At 49.3% G+C, this 22674-nt stretch overlaps 1 long non-coding RNA gene across 1 annotated transcript in view; it reads right to left on the bottom strand.

Annotated features, from left to right (window-relative positions):
* Positions 1–13398, bottom strand: part of LOC140396566 (uncharacterized) — a 30870-nt gene extending 17472 nt beyond the window's left edge. The window contains exons 1-3 of the long non-coding RNA XR_011936572.1: positions 12190–13398; positions 9663–9749; positions 9155–9367 (exon numbers count right to left, since the gene is read on the bottom strand). This is a non-coding gene — a long non-coding RNA (uncharacterized lncRNA). The remainder of the gene's footprint in view (positions 1–9154; positions 9368–9662; positions 9750–12189) is intronic.
* Between the last annotated feature and the right edge of the window lie 9276 nt (positions 13399–22674).

Below are 22674 nucleotides of genomic sequence, written 5' to 3'. Positions count from 1 at the left end.
CAGGATGTAAATAGCATGTGGCAGCAACCCAAAGGTTGCCTAAATAAAATAAACTGTTTTTGAAAGAAAAGGTCGAATGAGGTGCGTGTGGGCCGCGACGGGTAAGACTTGAGTGGAGTCCCCGGGTAGGACGGCTACCAATACCATATCTTCCCTACCCGCGCGTTTTTGACCAACGGGGGGGTCCCCAGGTAGGGCGGGTCTCACACCGTTTCTCCACTGCCTGAGCAACCAAAGAACAGACAAAAATGTAGTCATCATGGTGGGGTTACTGTTCTGATTCTACCATCAAATCAGAAGAGTAGCTACGATCGGGCGTCTGGTCTGGTGACCACGTATCTGTGGACAAGTTGGTACCGCTGAACAAGCGTCTGGCTTGTCCGTTTGGAAAAGAGCTACAAAGTTCAGGTGAATGGGTGCGGGGCGGTGAGAAAATTCTCCTGTAGGACGAACAACATTTAACAAACAGACAGACAACATAAAACATTCTGCAGGTTCCATCAGAATACGGGACATCGTAAATCACATTTGGGCTGGGGTGTAATTAGCATATGGAGGGAGTGCAGCGTGACCAAAGAAGAAAGGAAGGAGGAGTGAAACAAAAATGAAGTGGCCTTGCTGAGGTAACGCTGCCATGAGAAGTGGTGGGTAAGCGCTCACAGTTTGCATGGGGCAGCTGGGACCTTGTAGCTGCTGTGGGTGGTGTTCTCTTTCATATCTGGGGGCTAGTCTAGCTGGTGGGGGTCTCCTGCAATCTCAGGCGTAGTGTCCTGGCTGCTCACAGTTGTAACATGACCCCTGAGGCACATAAGGTGGAGCAGGATCTCTGGTGCATTGTTCCCTTGGGTATGGTTCCCTGGGTGGGGGGGTCGGGGCTGTTGGTTTCTTTGCTGGTTCGGGGGGCATTTGTGGGCTTATCCCGTTGCTGTTTCAGGGGGGCTTGACATTCTCGTGCGTAATGTCCTAATTGTCCGCAATTGTAACATTCCGGTGGTTTCTGTGGGGGGCTGTTCCTTCCTTCGTTTACCCATGCGGGGTTCTGGTGCGTTTTAACTGGATGCATGTCTGCCTGCTCTTCCTCGGGTTCCCTAACTGCGGGTTTGTCTGCTTCTGCCTGCTGTTCTTCAGGATTTTTAACTGTGGGTTTACTTTGTACAGACTGCTCCCAGGCGCGGGACAATCTTTTTAAAACCCATTTCTCATTGTGGGCTTCCTCTGAGGGGGTCATAATTTGTACAGGCTTTTTGTCCTGCCTCTGTGGCATGGGCGATAAGGGTGCGGGTCCATTTGGCCATATTGTCTGCGGACAAATGTGCACGGCCTACATTTCCGAAAACGGCTTCGAAGTGAATCCACAAGCGTCCTGCGAACGCTGTGGGGTGTTCAGACTTTTTCTGTCTGCACTTATTTAGACCGTCTACGGGGTCGCCCCGGTTGTACCCGATCGCATCCAGGATTGCGGTATGCATTTCTGCAAGGGTGCCTCCTCCTACATTCTGTGGGTCGGGAAGGGCTGCTGCGACCGATGGGTCTAAGCTGAGGACCGTGAGCTTGACCTGCTCTTTCTCATCCAGGCCGTACGTGGTCGCCTGGTGTTTGACGGTGGCAAAGAAATGGTGTGGGTCTGAAGCGGGGAGGAACGGTGTGATTTTGGCACACGCATCCCGTAATTGGGTCACTGTGAGAGGGGTGGAATATAAGACCTCCGCCTCGTCTGTTGTGGCGGTGTGGTGGGTTGTTACAGGGTTCATGGGAGCCTGTATTATCTGTTGTGTGGGGGATGGGGGTGCTTTCCTCCTTTGGGGTTTTCCCTGCGCACATGCTCCCTGAACATATCTCTGGGCTGTCTCTTGCAATTCTTCCCAATCAGGGCCGTCTTCCCTGGTCTAAACTTTCCCCAAAGGTTTCTTGAAATCCCTTTTGGACAGAAAGCAGTGCTTTCAAGTCTGCAATCTGCTTTCGGCACTTTGCATGGTCCAAAGTACTCTGCCTTTGTTCCGTGGTTGTGGCGTGGCGCGCTCTCAAGGCTGCCTTGAGATCACTGCATTGTTTCTGGAGCGTCTCTAACTGGTTTTCTGTTTCTTTCTTTACCAGGACTGCACGCTGCAGGTCCTGATAAGCCTTTTCGTATTGTGACTGGAAACTACTCAAGTGCGCCAGACAAGATTGGTGACCCCGTTTGGCGTCAGCCACCTCTTCGTCCTTTGCTGCTAATTTCCCTTTTAACTACAGGTTCTCTTTCTCAACTTCGCATACATCGGTTTTACTTGTCCAATGTATGCCTTCTATTTCCTTGCGGAGCGTCCTGACGACCTCCTCTGTGCCTCGCAATTGTGCCAGACAGGACACAATTGCCATCGGCTTGCGCGCTTTTGCTAAACTCTTTTTGTGGATCTCACTCAGGTTCTCCCACCAAGTATGCCCTATACTTCCAGGACCTGAGTCGTCGTTATTGCAGAAATCCTTCCACATGGGCCATCCTTTGCCCTGCAGAAATTTGCGGATTTCCACTTCCCAAACGGGACACTGTCCCGCTCCTACGCTGCTGACTGGTGCGACAGCAAAATCTTCGGGGTTCATGAGGCGCTGCATCGCTTGCATTGCCTGCATGGCTCTCTCTTATCTGCTCGTTACGTTCGAATTTGGAACAGGGGGCTAAGGTGGTGTGGTAGATGCGGGTACGGCTTGCGCTAATTTCCGAAATACCAACTGCCGACAGTTTTGACGCATCAAAAAATCTATCAGTTTTGCCTTATAACCCTGTTAGTTACGCATGCATATACACACTTCCGAATTGTGAATTATTAACCAGAACCGCTTGAACACTTGTGGGGTTTTTTTTCCGATTGGATTCTAATTCAAAATGTTGGGGTTCTCCCGGAGTGGTTTTCCACTTCTATGTCGGGTCCCGTCAGGATGTCGCCAATTATGTTGCTCTTTTTAGCTTTAGTCTATTGGCTCTGATTACGTCACCTTTGCTCATGAGTCGCCAGGTATCTTTATGATACCGCCACATGGTTCAAGTGCAGGTTATGATTAATAATACAGCACACCGCTCAGTAAGGATTAAAACAACGGCCATTTATTATATACAACAAGCAATATTAATACCCTAATACTACTTTCTATATAATAAACCTATCACTACTGGCCAATACTTAACTTAGGAAGAGCCCACCAGGTCAGGGAAACGAATGGCTTGTCCAATCAGATCTGGTCCGCGGGATTCAAAAGGCTGCTACAGGTCGGTGGCTAGGTGTCTCTACCGGATAGCGATCGCTGGATTCAAACTTACAGTCGCCGGTTGCTGTTCTTGCGAAGGTCTCGAGCAGGCGAAGAGGAGAGAGAGAGAGATCTGAACTTGGCCCCTCACTTCTATAGGGCCCAGGGGCTTCCCGCCTCCCGGGGCGGCCCTTGACCCTGAGTCCCAAGTGATTGGATTTGTTCCCAATCCCTGGGGTCGATGTGTCCAATGGTGAGGCGATTCCTCGATCGGGGGGGTGGTCGCTCACCTGTCTTTGTTTAGGCCACTGCAGGCGCCGACAGGTCTGGCCCGGTATTCAATTGCTAATATGTTGCAATTGTTCACGGGGATAGCCGATTTAACTGCAGATGCCTGGATAGATGGGCTGCAAACAGTCCTGAATGTAACTGCAAATACCTGGGTTGATGGGCTGTTGATAGCCCTGAGTATCGATCTGGGCTAACTTCCCCAGAGCCGAAAATGCAATACTGTCTGCAGCTGCCTGCTTGTGTCTTGTTAGCTGCTTTTCCCAGCAGTCTTTCGGGTTAGCCATTTCAAACTGGGTTTTGGCCAGATTAATCGGAACGCAGCCATTTTATGTGGCTACAAAGTTGAGGGGTGGGAGGTTCAGGGGGGATTTGAGGGAAAACATTTTTACCCAGGGGGCGGTGACGGTCTGGAATGCACTGCCTTGGAGGGTGGTGGAGGCGGGTTGCCTCACATCCTTTAAAAGGTACCTGGATGATCACTTGGCATGTTTTAACGTTCGAGGCTATGGGCCGTGTTGGCAAATGGGATTAGGATTGGCAGATCTGGTTCCTTTCATGCAGTGATGCAGACACGATGGGCTGTAGTGCCTTTTCTGCTCTGTGTTTTTCTGTGATTATTCCAAGAATTACAGTGAACATGCTCGATTTCAACCTTGTGGCCCACTGAGTTAAAGGGCCGACTCACTAGCCTATGTTGCCCATCACTGAGATAGAGGATCAGCTGTGACCAAAGCGAATGGTATAACAGCCTTTAAGGGCCCAAATGCCTACTCCTGCTCCTAGTTTCCATGTTTCTAAATAGAGTTAGAGCCACAATCAGATCAGCTAAGATCTTATTGAATGGAGGAGCAGGCACGAGATGCCAAATTACCTACTCAAAGAGCAAAGAACAATACAGCACAGGAACAGGGCCTTCGGCCCTCCAAGCCTTCGCCGTTTACATGTCCTATCTAGACTAACCGCCTGTATCCTTCTATACCCCGTCTGTTCAAGTGCCTATCCAGATAAGTCTTAAAGGTCGCGAACGTATCTGCCTCAACCACCTCACTTGGCCGTGCATTCCAGGCACCACCACCCTCTGTGTAAAAACTTTCCCCGCACATCTCCGCTGAACCCTTCCCGCCTCACCTTGAACTTGTGCCCCCTTGTAATTGTCATTTCCGCCTGGGAAAAGCCTCCAACTATCAGGTCATCCCATCGCCTCCATCTCTCTGGGGAGAACAGTCCCAGTTTATTCTTTTTTTTAAAAATTTTTTTTATTGAGGTTTTCACAAAATATCAACAACAAAATGAAAAAGGAACCCAATAAAATTAAATACAGAAAATAAAACAACTCCCGTGCCCCCCTCCCCCCTATACATAAATAATAAATTAACACCCCGAATTAACACATAGCAAACATAGCAAATATATACACCCCCTCAGATCCCCCAGTGTAAACAAACAAAAATAAAATAGAACCCCCCCCCCCCCCCGGGTTGCTGCTGCTGCTGACCATTGTCTACCATTCTGCCAGGAAGTCCAATAACGGTTGCCACCGCCTGAAAAACCCTTGCACCGATCCCCTTAAGGCAAATTTCACCCTCTCCAATTTAATAAACCCCACCATATCGTTGATCCAGGATTCCACGCTTGGGGGCCTCGCATCCTTCCACTGAAGAAGAATCCTTCGCCGGGCTACCAGGGACACAAAGGCCAGAATACTGGCCTCTTTCACCTCCTGCACTCCCGGCTCCCCTGCAACTCCAAATATTGCGAGCCCCCAGCCCGGTTTGACCCTGGATCCTACCACCCTCGACACCGTCCTCGCTACACCCTTCCAAAATTCCTCCAGCGCTGGGCATGCCCAGAACATATGATTGTGGTTTGCTGGGCTCCCTGAGCACCTAACACACCTGTCCTCACCCCCAAAGAACCGGCTCATCCTTGTCCCGGTCATGTGTGCCCTATGCAGCACCTTAAACTGTATGAGGCTGAGCCTCGCGCACGAAGAGGAAGAGTTCACCCTCCCAAGGGCATCTGCCCACGTCCCCTCCTCGATCTCCTCCCCCGACTCCTCCTCCCACTTAACTTTCAACTCCACCACCGAGGCTTCCTTCTCCTCCTGCATTACTTGGTAAGTTGCCGAGATCTTCCCCTCTCCAACCCAAACCCCGAGAGCACCCTGTCCTGTACTGTGCGTGGCAGCAGCCGCGGGAATTCCACCATTTGCCGCCTGGCAAACGCCCTTACCTGTAAATACCTAACGGTGTTCCCCGGGGGGGAGCCCATACTTCTCCTCCAGCTCACCCATTCTCGCGAACTTCCCATCCACAAACAGGCCCCCCAACCTTCTTATCCCTGCCCTGTGCCACCCCGAAAACCCTCCACCTATTCTCCCTGGACAAACCGGTGGTTCCCCCGTATTGGGGTCCCCACCGAGGCCCCCACTTCCCCCCTGTGCCGCCTTCACTGCCCCCAGATTTTGAGGGTAGCCGCCACCAGTGGGCTTGTGGTATACCTCATTGGAGGGAGCGGCAGCGGCGCCATTGCCAGCGCCTTCAAGCTCGTACCCTCACAAGACGCCGTCTCCAGCCTCTTCCATGCAGCCCCCTCCCCCTCCATCACCCACTTGCGCACCATCGTCACATTGGCGGCCCAGTAGTACCCACAGAGGTTGGGCAGTGCCAGCCCCCCCCACCCCCCTCATCCCTACTCCGCTCCAGGAACACCCTTCTCACCCTCGGAGTCCCTCGCACCCACACGAACCCCGTTATGCTCCTGTTGACCCGCCTAAAGAAGGCCTTCGGGATAAGAATGGGGAGGCACTGGAACAGGAACAAAAAGCTTGGGAGCACCGTCATCTTGACTGACTGCATCCTACCCGCCAGTGACAGCGGCAACGCATCCCACCTCTTAAACTCCTCCTCCATTTGCTCCACTAGCCTCGTGAAATTAAGTCAATGCAGGGCCACCCAGCTCCTGGCCACCTGGACCCCCAAATACCTGAAGCTCCTCTCCGCCCTTTTTAGTGGAGCTCGCCAATCCTCCTCTCTAGGTCCCCTGGGTGAACCACGAACAACTCGCTCTTCCCTATGTTGAGCTTGTACCCTGAGAAATCCCCGAACTCCCTGAGGATCCTCATTACCTCCGGCATTCCCCCCACCGGGTCCGCCACATATAGCAGCAAGTCGTCCGCATAGAGCGACACCCTATGCTCCTCCCCATCCCGCACCAACCCCCTCCTGTTCCTCGACTCCCTCAGTGCCATAGCCAGGGGTTCAATTGCCAGTGCGAAGAGCAGGGGGGACAGGGAACACCCCTGCCTCGTCCCTCGATGCAACCAAAAGTACTCAGACCTCCTCTTGTTCGTGGCCACACTCGCCATCGGGACCTCGTACAACAGCCTAACCCACCGGACAAACCCCTCCCCAAACCCGAACCTCTTCAGCACCTCCCACAAGTACCCCCACTCTACCCTATCGAAGGCCTTCTCAGCGTCCATCGCCACCACTATCTCCGCCTCCTCTCCCTTGCCGGCATCATAATAAAGTTCAGGAGCCTCCGCATATTCGCGTTCAACTGCCTCCCCTTCATGAACCCCGTCTGGTCTTCGTGGATCACCTGCGGCACACAATCCTCAATTCTCGTGGCTAAGGCCTTCGCCAGCACCTTGGCATCTACGTTTAACAATGAAATCGGCCTGTAAGACCCACACTGCAGGGGATCCTTGTCCCGCTTAAGGATCAAGGAGATCAGTGCCCGGGACATTGTCGGGGGCAAAGCCCCCCTCTCCCTTGCCTCATTGAAGGTCCTAACTAGCAACGGGCCCAACAGGTCCACATATTTTTTGTAGAATACGACTGGGAAACCATCTGGCCCCGTTGCCTTCCCCACCTGCATGCTCCCTATCCCTTTGGCCATCTCCTCCAGCCCAATCGGGGCCCCTAATCCCGCCACCAGTTCCTCCTCCACCTTCGGAAACCTCAATTGGTCCAGAAAGTGGCCCATCCCTCCCTCCTCCAGTGGGGGATCGGACCAATACAGTTCCTCATAAACGTCCCTGAAGACCCCATTGATGCCAACCCCACTCCGCACCACACTCCCTCCCCTATCCTTAACTCCCCCGATCTCCCTAGCTGTGTCCTGCTTTCAAAGCTGATGCGCCAGCATCCGACTTGCCTTTTCCCCATCAATCCCAGTTTATTCAATCTCTCCTCATAGCTAATGCCTTCCGTACCAGGCAACACCCTGGTAAACCTTTTATGTACTCTCTCCAAAGCCTCCACGTCCTTCTGGTAGTGCAGTGACCAGAATTGGACACAATATTCCAAATGTGGCCTAACAACGTTCTATATAACTGTAACATAATTTTGGAGCTTTTATACTTGATGCCCCATCCTATGAAGGCAAACTTGCCATATGCTTTCTTTACCACAATTTCCACCTGTGCTGCCGCCTTTAAGGATCTGTGGACCTGCACACCCAGATCTCTCTGTGTCTTAATGGTTCTGCCATTTATTTTATAGCTCCCACCTGAACTGGATCTACCAAAATGCATCATCTCGCATTTGTTTGGGTTAAATTCCATCTGCCATTTCTCTGCCCAATTTAGCAGCCTATCTATATCCTGTTTGTTCTCTGACAATCTTCATCACTATCCGCAACTTCTACAATCTTAGTATCATCCACAAACGTGCTAATCAGACCCGCTACGTTTTTTTCCAAGTCATTGAGATATATTACAAAGAGCAGAGGTCCCAGAACTGATCCCTGTGGAACACCACTAGTTACAGACCTCTATTCAGAAAAACACCCTTCCACTGCTACCCTCTGTCTTCTATGGCCAAGCCAGTTCTGGGTCCATTCAGCTGGTTCACCCCTGACCCCACGTGATCTAGTTTTTGCACCAGCCTGCCATGGGAGACCTTATCAAATGCTTTACTAAAGTCCATGTAGACAACACCCACAACCCTTCCCTCGTCAATCATTTTTGTCACCTCAAAAAATTCAATCAAATTAGTGAGACTAATTCTTACTCCTGCTCCATTTAAAACAAAAGTCATTTGATAGCATTCATTGTTCCGTTGCTTCCACTCAGGTGATTGGCTGTTGCCTGTCAAAAGTCAGCCCAGGCTGCTGTTGCCAAAACTGATATGGTGCAGAGCAAAGCTGTGCTTTCTAGGTTCAGAGCTGCTTGAGGTCATCCTCCAAACCCATCTGCCGTCTCCCCTTCCAGCATGCCATAGGCACTGGGGTAATACGCCATAGGAGTTCCAAGGCAGGCTAAGGCACATGGATCACAGACACTAAAGGATAATCATTTGATGTTTGCATTCAATGTGGCGTGCTTTGACTTATAAATTCATTTTAAAATGTTTAGCTTTTGGTGACTTTTATTTTTGCATTGTGATCAAGTGAATGCTGTGATGGTCATTAACAGAGAGAAGATCTTGGTGAATGGAAAATTGGTTTGGGTTTACAGGTAAGGCAGTCGGAAGAGTTGTTCACGAATAACCTGGCCTAAAAGGAGTTCTAGTTACAACTTCCCTTCCTCCTTCTCCTTCTCAGCTGCTCACATATAGCTGGTAGCAAGAGTTTTGCCCTCAGGAGGTCAAGGCTATGCAATGTCCAGCAGACTACCATGAATCTTGACACTTACTTTGCCAATTACTGCACTGCTCCTCCAGAGTAGTCCTTGCAGCAGGAGTGCTGTTTCAGCATGCCAGTGGAGTGGACTGCTCTATCAAATTTTGTCTTTCATTGTATTCATACTGCCCACATGTGCATGGGTTGTGCATCAAAGTCATCAGCCATGTTGTGAGCAGATAATCCTTGTTGTCTTGTAATTATCCTTTGATTAGTGATTTCAATGCTGCAGAATAAATGCATCATGACTGTTGCCACGATAATGGGTATTGTTCAACAAAGGTCAAAGATCACACAGCAGTTGGATGTTGAAGGAATGGTTTTAAATATAATATAGTAACTGGCTATTAAGAAGACAATAACTATTTAGTAAAAACTACCAGTGGTGCAATATTTCTATTTTTTAGATTTGAACTTTTATAGAGTCATAGGCAAGAAAACACTTAAAGCTATACATTTTATAAACAAAGTAATCATCATGTTCTGAAAACCGATGATGGTTCGGTGTGGTAATGTTCTACCTTAGAGTTGTACTGAATGACGTAAACAGGAAATCCGTGAATTAATTTTGGTTTTGTGCTTCTTGGCCAGGCTCATCCAAGATTGAACTGATTGAGAACAAAAACAATAGTCAGCTTGAGGCATTTCCTCACACCCCCAAAATATTTTAATGTCGCACTAAATATTGACCTGTGTAATTTGTTGTCTCGTGCTTTTGGAGTGTGAGGACCTGATTCCAAAAGGGAAAAGTGGTTATTCAGGGCCAAAAATTGAGATTTAACATGTTTGAGATGATGACTTGTGTTCTATTTATTTTGCCAATTCTCTTTGCCTTTTATCAGATAGCTTATCTGTAACATCATTAATGTGTCTGTCACTCTTCAAAATTGGGGTTTAAGCAAAATTAGAATTTAACCAATGCAAGATAGTTTCTCCTCCTCCAAGACATTCCTTAAAACCTACATTTTTGATCAAGCTTTTGGTTATTTGTCCTAAAGACAGCTTATGAGACTCCATGTCAAATTTTGTTTGACAATATTCCTGTGATGCACCCTGGGACACTTTTTTAAATGTGAAAATAGCTTTGTAAATTCAGATTGTTGTTGCATTAAGCATGGTATGAGAAATGCTTATGAGTGAACATTATGCACTTTCCATTACACATATCATATTGATGACGGGGATCAAAATTGGCATTCTTTAAATGGGTGAACTGAGGCATATTGTCCGATAGGGTGGAAGGAACTTTGCTCTGCATCTGGCTTTGTTCTAGCTGAACTGATCTTGGAATTAAACTCAATGCTTGAAATGGAAATGCTTAATTCTTCAGGGCTGACATTTTCTGACCACATTGGTTCTGATGACAGATCCTCAACCTGAAACATTAATTCTGGTTCTCACCTAACCTGCTAAATATTTCCAGCATTTTCCACCTCTATTTCAGAATTCCAGCATCTGCAGTATTTTGCTTTTGTGTTGCTAACATTCTCTGCCCATGATGAACAGTTTTTAAAAATAAATTCTGCTCCTTTCTCAAAGTAATGTAGCATTGTCAATGCCTATGGAACAAAACAACCTACATGATTACCAATATTTTTTATAATTTCAATAGCATAGCAGCAACATGGACCCGGCAATGAGTCTGGATTTAGGTTATTCATAAGAAAGGCTTGCATTTATATAGCACTTTTCACAAACACTTTGGGCGGGATTCTCTAATAATGGGGCTTTGTCCCCACTCCGGCGTCAACGGCCCCCGAAAGTGAGGAATTCTCACCTTTCTCGGGGGCTAAGTTGCCGCCGGAGTCTTCCCCGCTGCTACAGCCAGCGCGGAACGGCCTGCGTATGCGCAGAATGGCCGGCGTATTTTCGCGCAGGTGCAGAACGACCGCCGTATTTTTGCATATGCGCGGAACGGCTGGCGTGATTCGGCGCATGCGCGGAGGTTCCCTTCTCCGCGCCGGGACCCGGGCGATAAGGTGGAGCCCGACAGAGGCCCAGCGCAGATTAAAGTAGGTCCCCACGGAACCAGCCCGCCCACCGATCAGTAGACCCCGATCGCGGGCCAGGCCACCATGGGGGCCTCTCCAGGACAGCCCCCGCACACTCACCTTCCAGTTCCCGCCGTGTGGAAGGTGAGTAATCCACGCTGGCGGAGCTCGGCAAAATTAGTTGGCCACTCGGCCCATCGGGGCCTGGAGAATTGCCGGGGGGCCGCTGTCAATGACCCCCGAACGGCATGGCGGTGATCCCGCCAGCTCCCGAAAAATGGCGCCGGAGAATGGGGAAGCCGGCGTCGGGGCACAACCCGGCGCCGGTTCGGAGAATCCCGGCCCTAGATGTCTCAAAGCCCATTACACAGTGAAAGTAGTTCTGAAGTGCAGTCAGTCACTGTTGTAATTGGGAAACACAGCAGCCAATTTGCACGCAGTAAACTCTCACAAACAACAATGTGATAATTGCCAGATGATCTGATTCTATGATGTTAATTGAGGGGTAAATATTGGCCAGGACATTGGGGCTACTCCCCTGCACGAACAGTGCTATGGAATCTTTTACGTCCACCCGAGTAGGTAGATGGAACTTTGGTTTAACATCTCCTGCAAAAAAGAGTGACAACATTGGGTTCTTGTGCTCAAGCTCTGGAGTAGGACATGAGCTGGAACCTTTTGATTCAGAGGCACTAGTGCTGCTAACTGAGCCACAGATGATTATCGGATTACATTGAAACCAATATATTCAAGAAAATTCCTTAACCCCGGCTGCCTGGCTGGTACAGGTGCATGGCTTGCATGGACACTTTGTAAAGTTAAAGTTTGGAAGTGTTAATGTTAGCAGGTGGCGGACAGTCACATCTGCTGCCAACATCTAACACAATTGAGAAGCTAGTGAGGTCTATTGTTCCTGGCGGTGAGCTCCATGAGGGGGGGGGGGCGGGAAGGTGCCGTGTAACTTGTTTCTGCCAGCGAAGAATACTACACACTAACTAAAATGTAACCGGATGCAATTATTTATATATAGATATACTGTAAATATCTAAGTACTTACATGGTACTTAATATCTACTTGTCACCACTTGAAATTAGGTGCTAAGAGAAGCTCCCTCCTGCACACAATATACTTGTCAATCTCAAGTAAATGTTGTAATTAAATTGTCCAGACTTGGGCACTGTTCTCGTCAAGGCTCCTGGCTACAGCCTCTCATGGAGCTAAGGGGGAGGTAAAAGGATCTACCGGAACTAAAATATAACTTTACTTTCCCTCGAAACCATTCAGATCAATATATGACAAATACAAAAGAAACACTGGAGGATACATCTCTTGGTCTTTTCATCCTCGGCTCAGCGATTGTCCAGGATACGAGATTGGTGGCGGGCGGCGTTTCGGGTGCCATTGCTGGAATGGGTTCGGGGATCAGATTTAACACCCGTTAAAGAAAAGCTCGTTGGCTTGAGCGCGTAGCAATATCTTTTGGTTCCTGCGATTCTAACAATTGTTCAACTTGTTTGTGGGATCCGACTAACTAGTTCGTGATTCTATAAGTTCAGTGAGCTGGTGACAACCTAAACTTTTCCCAGATTTGTTCACATTTTGGAGAAGAGGGTTCATTTCAAATAAATGAAGCGGGAATTCATTCTGCGGGATCAGTGTTTTGAATACATTTCAATACAATTGGGTAATGTCTGGCATGTATTTTTAACAGTTTAATATATTTGTTCATGGTGAACTTCGCTTTTTCTGATTATTTTAATAATGAAACTTACTGAAATAGTTATCATTTCGGATTTGTGACAGGTTGAATTTTTGATCACGCCTGACGGGATGGAATTGTTTACATTTCCTTAAACCACTTTGGAGTGTTACAATTCACAAATATTACTCCGTTCAAATTATTTTTCTTTTTCTCTAATTTAAAATATTTCCATGCCTCATGAATGATCCTGGGTCCTTGGCCCTTGCTCGTCTGATTTGTGGTCTGATTCCAGCCGCAGACTCTACGTCAATGAAATCCAGTTAGTTTCGTTTTGTAACACGAAGAAATGAAAGGGCGTTACAAAACCTCCTTGGTTTGTTCTACTTTCATTGAATATCTTGAAAAAGATCCTCTTTCGTAATTATTGCAGGTTCGTTTTCAGTACATATTAGTAAAGTTGGTTGAAATTCCTGGAATTTTGAGGAGTTTCTCCTGCGACTTCCTTAACCGACAGCTTCGTTGCGTCAATCCCCCATTGCGCCCGAGTTCCACCTCCAGACGTGCTACATCTAGCGGACCAGTGGTGACTGGCAACAGAAATCCACCTCAGTCCACAAACTGGAGAGGATTCATTGGAAGTCTGAGTGAATATTTCTTGGAAAATTTGACGAAACAAAAAATATATTGGCATTCTGATGTCTGTAATGTTAAGTAATAATGTTAACAAGTGTCAATGGTACTACTTCTGGGAGACTGTTCAAGCTTCACTCCAGGATTTGGAACACATTATCTAGGCCAGGGATGGCAAACACAGAACAGCTTCACCCAGGAGACTCCCTATGAATGATGAAATTAGAAGGTGAATTTTCAATCAGCTTTAAACAAAGGTTCTACTTGTAGCAGCTGGAGCTTGTTAATTAGTTAATTGGATTAGGCCAGTTTTCAGAAGCTAGATTCACAGTATAGAAGTGATCCCCGACAGTGCAGACTTTGTTTGCACTGAGTGCTGAATTTGGTGCATTTGAGTGCTATAGTGAGAGTTTGGTGACTGAGGGAGTGCTGAATTTGGTGCATTTGAGTGCTATAATGAGAGTTTGGTGACTGAGGGAGTGCTGAATTTGGTGCATTTGAGTGCTATAGTGAGAGTTTGGTGACTGAGGGAGTGCTGAATTTGGTGCATTTGAGTGCTATAATGAGAGTTTGGTGACTGAGGGAGTGCTGAATTTATTGCATTTTTTTTTAAATAATATTTTATTGAAAATTTTTGGTCAACCAACACAGTACATTGTGCATCCTTTACACAACATTGTAACAATACAGATAATAATGACCTTTTTTAAATTTAAACAAAAACAACAACAAATAAATAAATATTAAATAACAAAAAAAAAAAACTAGCCCTAATTGGCAACTGCCTTGTCTCAGGCCACCCCCCCCCCATCCCCCCCCCCCCCCAAGTCCTGGGCCGCTGCTGCTGCCTTCTTTGTTCTCCCCTATCTATCTTTCCGCAAGATATTCGACGAACGGTTGCCACCGCCTAGTAAACCCTTGAGCCGACCCCCTTAGGACGAACTTAATCCGCTCTAACTTTATGAACCCCGCCATATCATTTATCCAGGTCTCCACCCCCGGGGGCTTGGCTTCTTTCCACATTAGCAATATTCTGCGCCGGGCTACTAGGGACGCAAAGGCCAAAACATCGGCCTCTTTCGCCTCCTGCACTCCCGGCTCTTGTGCAACCCCAAATATAGCCAACCCCCAGCTTGGTTCGACCCGGACTCCTACTACTTTTGAAAGCACCTTTGTCACCCCCATCCAAAACCCCTGTAGTGCCGGGCGTGATCAAAACATATGGGTATGATTCGCTGGGCTTCTCGAGCACCTCGCACACCTATCCTCCACCCCAAAAAATTTACTGAGCCGTGTTCCAGTCATATGTGCCCTGTGTAATACCTTAAACTGAATCAGGCTTAGCCTGGCGCACGAGGACGACGAGTTTACCCTGTTTAGGGCATCTGCCCACATCCCCTCCTCAATCTCCTCCCCTAGCTCTTCTTCCCATTTCCCTTTTAGTTCGTCCATCATAGTCTCCCCTTCGTCTCTCATTTCCCTATATATATCCGACACCTTACCGTCCCCCACCCATTTCTTTGAGATGACTCTGTCCTGCACCTCTTGTGTCGGGAGCTGCGGGAATTCCCTCACCTGCTGCCTCGCAAAAGCCCTCAATTGCATGTACCTGAATGCATTCCCTTGGGGCAACCCATATTTCTCGGTCAGCGCTCCCAGACTCGCAAACTTCCCATCCACAAATAGATCTTTCAATTGCGTTATACCTGCTCTTTGCCACATTCCATATCCCCCATCCATTCCCCCCGGGGCAAACCTATGGTTGTTTCTTATCGGGGACCCCCCCAGTGCTCCGGTCTTTCCCCTATGTCGTCTCCACTGTCCCCAAATCTTCAGTGTAGCTACCACCACCGGACTCGTGGTATAGTTCCTTGGTGAGAACGGCAATGGGGCTGTCACCATAGCCTGCAGGCTGGTCCCCCTACAGGACGCCCTCTCTAATCTCTTCCACGCCGCTCCTTCCTCCTCTCCCATCCACTTACTCACCATTGAAATATTAGCGGCCCAATAATACTCACTTAGGCTCGGTAATGCCAGCCCCCCCCTATCCCTACTACGCTGTAAGAATCCCTTCCTCACTCTCGGAGTCTTCCCGGCCCAAACAAAACCCATAATACTCTTTTCTATCCTTTTGAAAAAAGCCTTCGTGATCACCACCGGGAGACACTGAAACACAAAAAGGAATCTCGGGAGGACCACCATCTTAACTGCCTGCACCCTCCCTGCCATTGACAATGCTACCATGTCCCATCTCTTGAAATCTTCCTCCATCTGTTCCACCAACCGCGTCAAATTTAGCCTGTGCAATGTGCCCCAATTCTTAGCTATCTGGATCCCCAGGTAACGAAAGTCTCTTGTTACCTTCCTCAACGGTAGGTCTTCTATTTCTCTACTCTGCTCCCCTGGATGCACCACAAACAGCTCACTCTTTCCCATATTCAATTTATACCCTGAAAAATCCCCAAACTCCCCAAGTATCCGCATTATTTCTGGCATCCCCTCCGCTGGATCCGCCACATATAGTAGCAGATCATCCGCATATAAAGATACCCGGTGTTCTTCTCCTCCCCTAAGTATTCCCCTCCATCCCTTGGAACCTCTCAGCGCTATCGCCAGGGGCTCAATCGCCAGTGCAAACAGTAATGGGGACAGAGGACATCCCTGCCTTGTCCCTCTATGGAGCCGAAAATATGCCGATCCCCGTCCATTCGTGACCACACTCGCCACTGGGGCCCTATACAACAGCTGCACCCATCTAACATACCCCTCTCCGAACCCAAATCTCCTCAACACCTCCCACAGATAATCCCACTCCACTCTATCAAATGCTTTCTCGGCATCCATCGCCACTACTATCTCCGTTTCACCCTCTGGTGGGGCCATCATCATTACCCCTAACAACCTCCGTATGTTCGTGTTCAGCTGTCTCCCCTTCACAAACCCAGTTTGGTCCTCATGAACCACCCCCGGGACACATTCCTCTATTCTCATTGCCATTACCTTGGCCAAGACCTTGGCATCTACATTGAGGAGGGAGATTGGTCTGTAGGACCCGCATTGTAGCGGATCCTTTTCCTTCTTTAAAAGAAGCGATATCGTTGCTTCTGACATAGTCGGGGGCAGTTGTCCCCTTTCCTTTGCCTCGTTGAAGGTCCTCGTCAGTAGCGGGGCGAGCAAGTCCAAATATTTTCTGTAAAATTCAACTGGGAATCCGTCCGGTCCCGGGGCCTTTCCCGTCTGCATGTTCCTAATTCCTTTCACCACTTCTTCTACCGTGATCTGTGCTCCCAATCCCATCCTTTCCTGCTCTTCCACCTTGGGAATTTCCAGCCGATCCAAAAACTCCATCATTCTCTCCCTCCCATCCGGGGGTTGAGCTTCATACAATTTTTTATAAAATGTCTTAAACACTTCATTCACTCTCTCCGCTCCCCGCTCCGTCTCTCCATCTTCGTCTCTCACCCCCCCTATTTCCCTCGCTGCTCCCCTTTTCCTCAATTGGTGTGCCAGCAATCTGCTCGCCTTCTCTCCATATTCATACTGTACACCCTGCGCCTTCCTCCATTGTGCCTCTGCAGTGCCTGTGGTCAGCAAGTCAAATTCCACATGCAGCCTTTGCCTTTCCCTATACAGTCCCTCCTCCGGTGCTTCCGCATACTGTCTGTCCACCCTCAAAAGTTCTTGCAACAACCGCTCCCGTTCCTTACTCTCCTGCTTCCCTTTATGTGTCCTTATTGATATCAGCTCCCCCCTAACCACCGCCTTCAACGCCTCCCAGACCACTCCCACCTGAACCTCCCCATTGTCATTGAGTTCCAAGTACTTTTCAATGCATCCCCTCACCCTTAAGCACACCCCCTCATCCGCCATTAGTCCCATATCCATTCTCCAGGGTGGACGCCCTCTTGTTTCCTCCCCTATCTCCAAGTCTACCCAGTGTGGGGCATGATCCGAAATGGCTATAGCCGTATATTCCGTTCCCCTCACCCTCGGGATCAATGCCCTACCCAACACAAAAAAGTCTATGCGTGAATAGACTTTATGGACATAGGAGAAAAACGAGAACTCCTTACTCCTAGGTCTACTGAATCTCCACGGGTCCACCCCTCCCATCTGCTCCATAAAATCCTTAAGCACCTTGGCTGCTGCCGGCCTCCTACCAGTCCTGGACTTCGACCTATCCAGCCTTGGTTCCAACACCGTGTTAAAGTCTCCCCCCATTATCAGCTTTCCGGTCTCTAGGTCTGGGATGCGTCCTAGCATTCGCCTCATAAAATTGGCATCGTCCCAATTCGGGGCATACACGTTTACCAACACCACCATCTCTCCCTGTAATTTGCCACTCACCATCACGTATCTGCCCCCGTTATCCGCCACTATAGTCTTCGCCTCGAACATTACCCGCTTCCCCACTAATATAGCCACCCCCCTGTTTTTCGCATCCAGCCCCGAATGGAACACCTGCCCTACCCATCCTTTGCGCAACCTAACCTGATCTATCAGTTTCAGGTGCGTTTCCTGTAACATGACCACATCTGCTTTAAGTTTCTTAAGGTGTGCGAGTACTCGTGCCCTCTTTATCGGCCCGTTAAGCCCCCTCACGTTCCACGTGATCAGCCGAGTTGGGGGGCTTCCCACCCCCCCCCCTTGCCGGTTAGCCATCATCTTTTTCCAGCTTCTCGCCCAGTTCCCACGCGGCTGTATTTCTCCCAGACGGTGCCCCCCCGCCCATCCTTTCCCGCACCCACTCCCCCCTTTCCCCAGCAGCAGCAACCCAGTAATTCCCCCCTCCCCCCCCCCCCCGCTAGACCCCCCGCTAGCGTAATTACTCCCCCCATGTTGCTCCCAGAAGTCAGCAAACTCTGGCTGACCTCGGCTTCCCCCCGTGATCACGGCTCGCCCCGTGCGGCGCCCCCTCCTTCCTGCTTCTCTATTCCCGCCATAATTATCATAGCGCGGGAACCAAGCCCGCGCCTCTCCCTCGGCCCCGCCTCCCATGGCCAACGCCCCATCTCCTCTCCCTCCCCACCTCCCCCATCACCACCTGTGGGAGAAAGAAAAGTTACCATACCGCAGGATTAATCATACAATCCCTCTTCGCCCCCCCCCCCCCCACTCGTCCCACCACTTTGTCCAAACGTTCATTTTCGTAGTCCAATCATTCCAATTTTTCTTCTACAATAAAAGTCCACGCTTCATCCGCCGTCTCAAAGTAGTGGTGCCTCCCTTGATATGTGACCCACAGTCTTGCCGGTTGCAGCATTCCAAACTTTATCTTTTTTTTGTGAAGTACCGCTTTGGCCCGATTAAAGCTCGCCCTCCTTCTCGCCACCTCCGCACTCCAATCTTGATAGACGCGGATCACCGCGTTCTCCCATTTACTACACCGAGTTTTCTTCGCCCATCTAAGGACCATTTCTCTATCCTTAAAACGGAGAAATCTCACCACTATGGCTCTGGGAGCTTCTCCTGCTCTCGGTCCTCGCACCATAACTCGGTATGCTCCCTCCACCTCCAACGGACCCGTCGGGGCCTCCACTCCCATTAACGAGTGCAGCATCGTGCTCACATATGCCCCGACGTCCGCCCCCTCCACACCTTCAGGAAGGCCAAGAATCCTCAAGTTGTTCCTCCTTGCGTTATTTTCCAGTGCCTCCAACCTCTCCACAGATCGTTTCTGGTGTGCCTCCTGTATCTCCGACTTCACCACCAGGCCCTGTATGTCGTTTTCATTCTCTGCTGCTTTCGCCTTCACGACCCGAAGCTCCTGCTCCTGGGTCTTTTGTTCCTCTTTCAGCCCTTCAATCGCCTGTAGTATCGGGGCCAACAACTCTTTCTTCATTTCCTTTTTTATCTCCTCCACGCAGCGTTTCAAAAACTCTTGTTGTTCAGGGCCCCATATGAAACTGCCACCTTCCGACGCCATCTTGGTTTCTGCTTGCCTTCCTTGCCGTTGTTCCAAAGGATCCGCTGCAATCCGGCCACTTTCCTCTCCTTTTTCCATCCGTGTCCAGGGGGAACACCCTTCTGGTTTACCGCACGGTGTTTTCAGCCGTTAAAATTGCCGTTGGGGCTCCTATCAAGAGCCCAAAAGTCCGTTTCACAGGGAGCTGCCGAAACGTGCGACTCAGCTGGTCATCGCCGCACCCGGAACCTGAATTTATTGCATTTGAGTGCTATAGTGAGAGTTTGGTGACTGAGGGAGTTCGGTGAGGAGGGAGTAAGGTGCTCCTTTCATTTTGTTTCCTACATTTCCGCAAAGAGCGAGAAGGGAGCCAGGAGTTTATAGAGAGTGCAGCTGACTGGGAGCAGAGTCGGAGGGTGGAGGTCCAGTTGGCCCACAGGGCATCTATATTCTGTAAGGTAAGAGGGGATGGAGGCTAGGCCAGTTGCATGCTCCTCCTGTAGGATGTGGGTGGTGAGGGATACCACCGGTGTCCCCGCTGACAACTCCAGCTCCTCAAAGACAGTGTTAGGGAACTGGAGCTGAAGCTGGATGAACTCCGGATCATCCGGGAGGCAGAGGGGGTGATAGAGAAGAGTTACAGGGAGGTAACCACACCCAAGGTACAGGACAAGAGTAGCTGGGTTACAGTCAGGGGAAAGAAAACAAACAGGTAGACAGTGCAGGGATCCCTCATGGCCGTTCCCCTTCAAAACAAGTACACCATTTTGGATGCTGTTGGGGGGGATGACCTACCGGGGGAAGGCCCTAGCGGCCAGGTCTCTGGCACTGAGTCTGGCTCTGGGGCTCAGAAGGGAAGGGGGGAGAATAGAAAAGCAATAGTAGTAGGAGATTCAATGATTAGGGGAATAGATAGGAGATTCTGTGGTCACGAGCGAGACTTCCGGAAGGTATGTTGCCTCCCGGGTGCCAGGGCCAGGGATGTCTCGGATCATATCTTCAGGATCCTTAAGTGGGAGGGGGAGCAGCCAGAAGTCGTGGTGCACATTGGTACCAATGACGTAGGTAGGAAAAGGGGTGTGGAGGTAATAAACGAGTTTAGGGAGTTAGGCTGGAAGTTAAAAGCCAGGACAGACAGAGTTGTCATCTCTAGTTTGTTGCCGGTGCCACGTGATAGCGAGGCTAGGAATAGGGAGAGAGTGCAGCTGAACACGTGGCTGCAGGAATGGTGTAGGAGGGAGGGCTTCAGGTATTTGGATAATTGGAGCGCATTCTGGGGAAGGTGGGACCTGTACAAGCAGGACGGGTTGCATCTGAACCAGAGGGGCACCAGTATCCTGGGAGGGAGGTTTTCTAGTACTCTTCGGGAGGGTTTAAACTAATTTGGCAGGGGAATGGGAACCGGATTTGTAGTCCAGCAACTAAGCTAGTCGATATTCAGGACGCCAAAACGTGTAGTGAGGCAGTGAGGAAGGGAACACTGACAAAGGAGAGTACCTGCAGGCACGGAGATGGGTTGAAGTGTGTATACTTCAACGCAAGAAGCATCAGGAATAAGGTGGGTGAACTTAAGGCATGGATCGGTACTTGGGACTACGATGTGGTGGCCATCACGGAAACTTGGATAGAAGAGGGGCAGAAATGGTTGTTGGAGGTCCCTGGTTATAGATGTTTCAATAAGATTAGGGAGGGTGGTAAAAGAGGTGGGGGGGGTGGGTGGCATTGTTAATTAGAGATAGTATAACAGCTGCAGAAAGGCAGTTTGAGGAGTATCTGCCTACTGAGGTAGTATGGGTTGAAGTCAGAAATAGGAAAGGAGCAGTCACCTTGTTAGGAGTTTTCTATAGGCCCCCCAATAGCAGCAGAGATGTGGAGGAACTGATTGGGAAACAGATTTTGGAAAGGTGCAGAAGTCACAGGGTAGTAGTCATGGGTGACTTTAACTTCCCAAACATTGAGTGGAAACTCTTTAGATCAAATAGTTTGGATGGGGTGGTGTTTGTGCAGTGTGTCCAGGAAACTTTTCTAACACAGTATGTAGATTGTCCGACCAGAGGGGAGGCAATATTGGATTTGGTACTTGGTAATTTCATAGAATTTACAGTGCAGAAGGAGGCCATTCGGCCCATCAAGTCTGCACCGGCTCTTGGAAAGAGCAACCTACCCAAGGTCCACACCTCCACCCTATCCCCATAACCCAGCAACCCCACCCAACACTATGGGCAATTCTGGACACTAAGGGCAATTCTGCATGGCCAATCCACCTAACCTGTACATCTTTAGACTGTGGGAGGAAACCGGAGCACCCGGAGGAAACCCACGCACACACGGGGAGGATGTGCAGACTCCTCACAGACAGCGACCCAAGCCGGAATCGAACCTGGGACCCTGGAGCTGTGAAGCAATTGGTTTCCTCCTACAGCCCAAAGATGTGCAGGTTAGGTGGCTTGGCCATGATAAATTGCCTTTTGTGTCCAAAATTGCCCTTAGTGTTGGGTGGAGGTGTTGACCTTGGGTAGGGTGCTCTTTCCAAGAGCCGGTGCAGACTCAATGGGCCGAATGGCCTCCTTCTGCACTGTAAATTCTATGATAATCTATGATTAATCTAGGACAAAGGTTCGGCACACATCATGGGCCGAAGGGCCTGTTCTGTGCTGTATTTTTCTATGTTCTGTGTTCTAAGTCTCCATGGAAAATTTCCGTATGTCTTCGTTCCCTGAGAGAGCAAAGTTCTGACACTCTCATCCTTAAACATATTCAACAAGGGAACATCCAGAAGTCTTTAGAGAATTCTAAAAATAAACAACCTGGCGAATGAGGACATTTCTGATCTCAGATCTAAATGATCAGCCACCTATTAAAAGATCATAGGACCATAATAGGAACACGAGTAGGCTGTTCGCTCCTCGAGCCTGCTCTGCCATTCAATAGGGTCTGATATTCCCCACATCCACTTTCCTGCCCTTTCCCTGTAACCCTTGATTCCCTTACTGATCAACAATCTATCTCAGCCTTAAATATACACAAGGACTCTGCCCCCACAGCTCTTGTGGCAAGGGGTTCCAAAGACACACAATCCTCTGAGAGAAGAAATTTCTCCTCATCTTAGTCTTAATTGATACCCCTTTATTCTGAGACTCTGCCCTCTGGTCTGAGACTCTCCCATGAAGGGAAACATCCTCTCAGCATTTACCTTGTCAAGCTCCTTGCGAATCCAATGTGTTTCAATGAGGTCATGTCTCATTCTTCTAAATTTCAATTAGTAGAATCCTAGCCTTTGCCCATAAGACAATCCCTCTATACC

Source organism: Scyliorhinus torazame, chromosome 19, assembly GCF_047496885.1.
Source record: "Scyliorhinus torazame isolate Kashiwa2021f chromosome 19, sScyTor2.1, whole genome shotgun sequence".
NCBI lineage: Eukaryota > Metazoa > Chordata > Chondrichthyes > Carcharhiniformes > Scyliorhinidae > Scyliorhinus > Scyliorhinus torazame.
The sequence above is the reverse complement of the archived record's forward strand: the minus strand, read 5'-3'. Positions and strand labels throughout refer to the sequence as shown.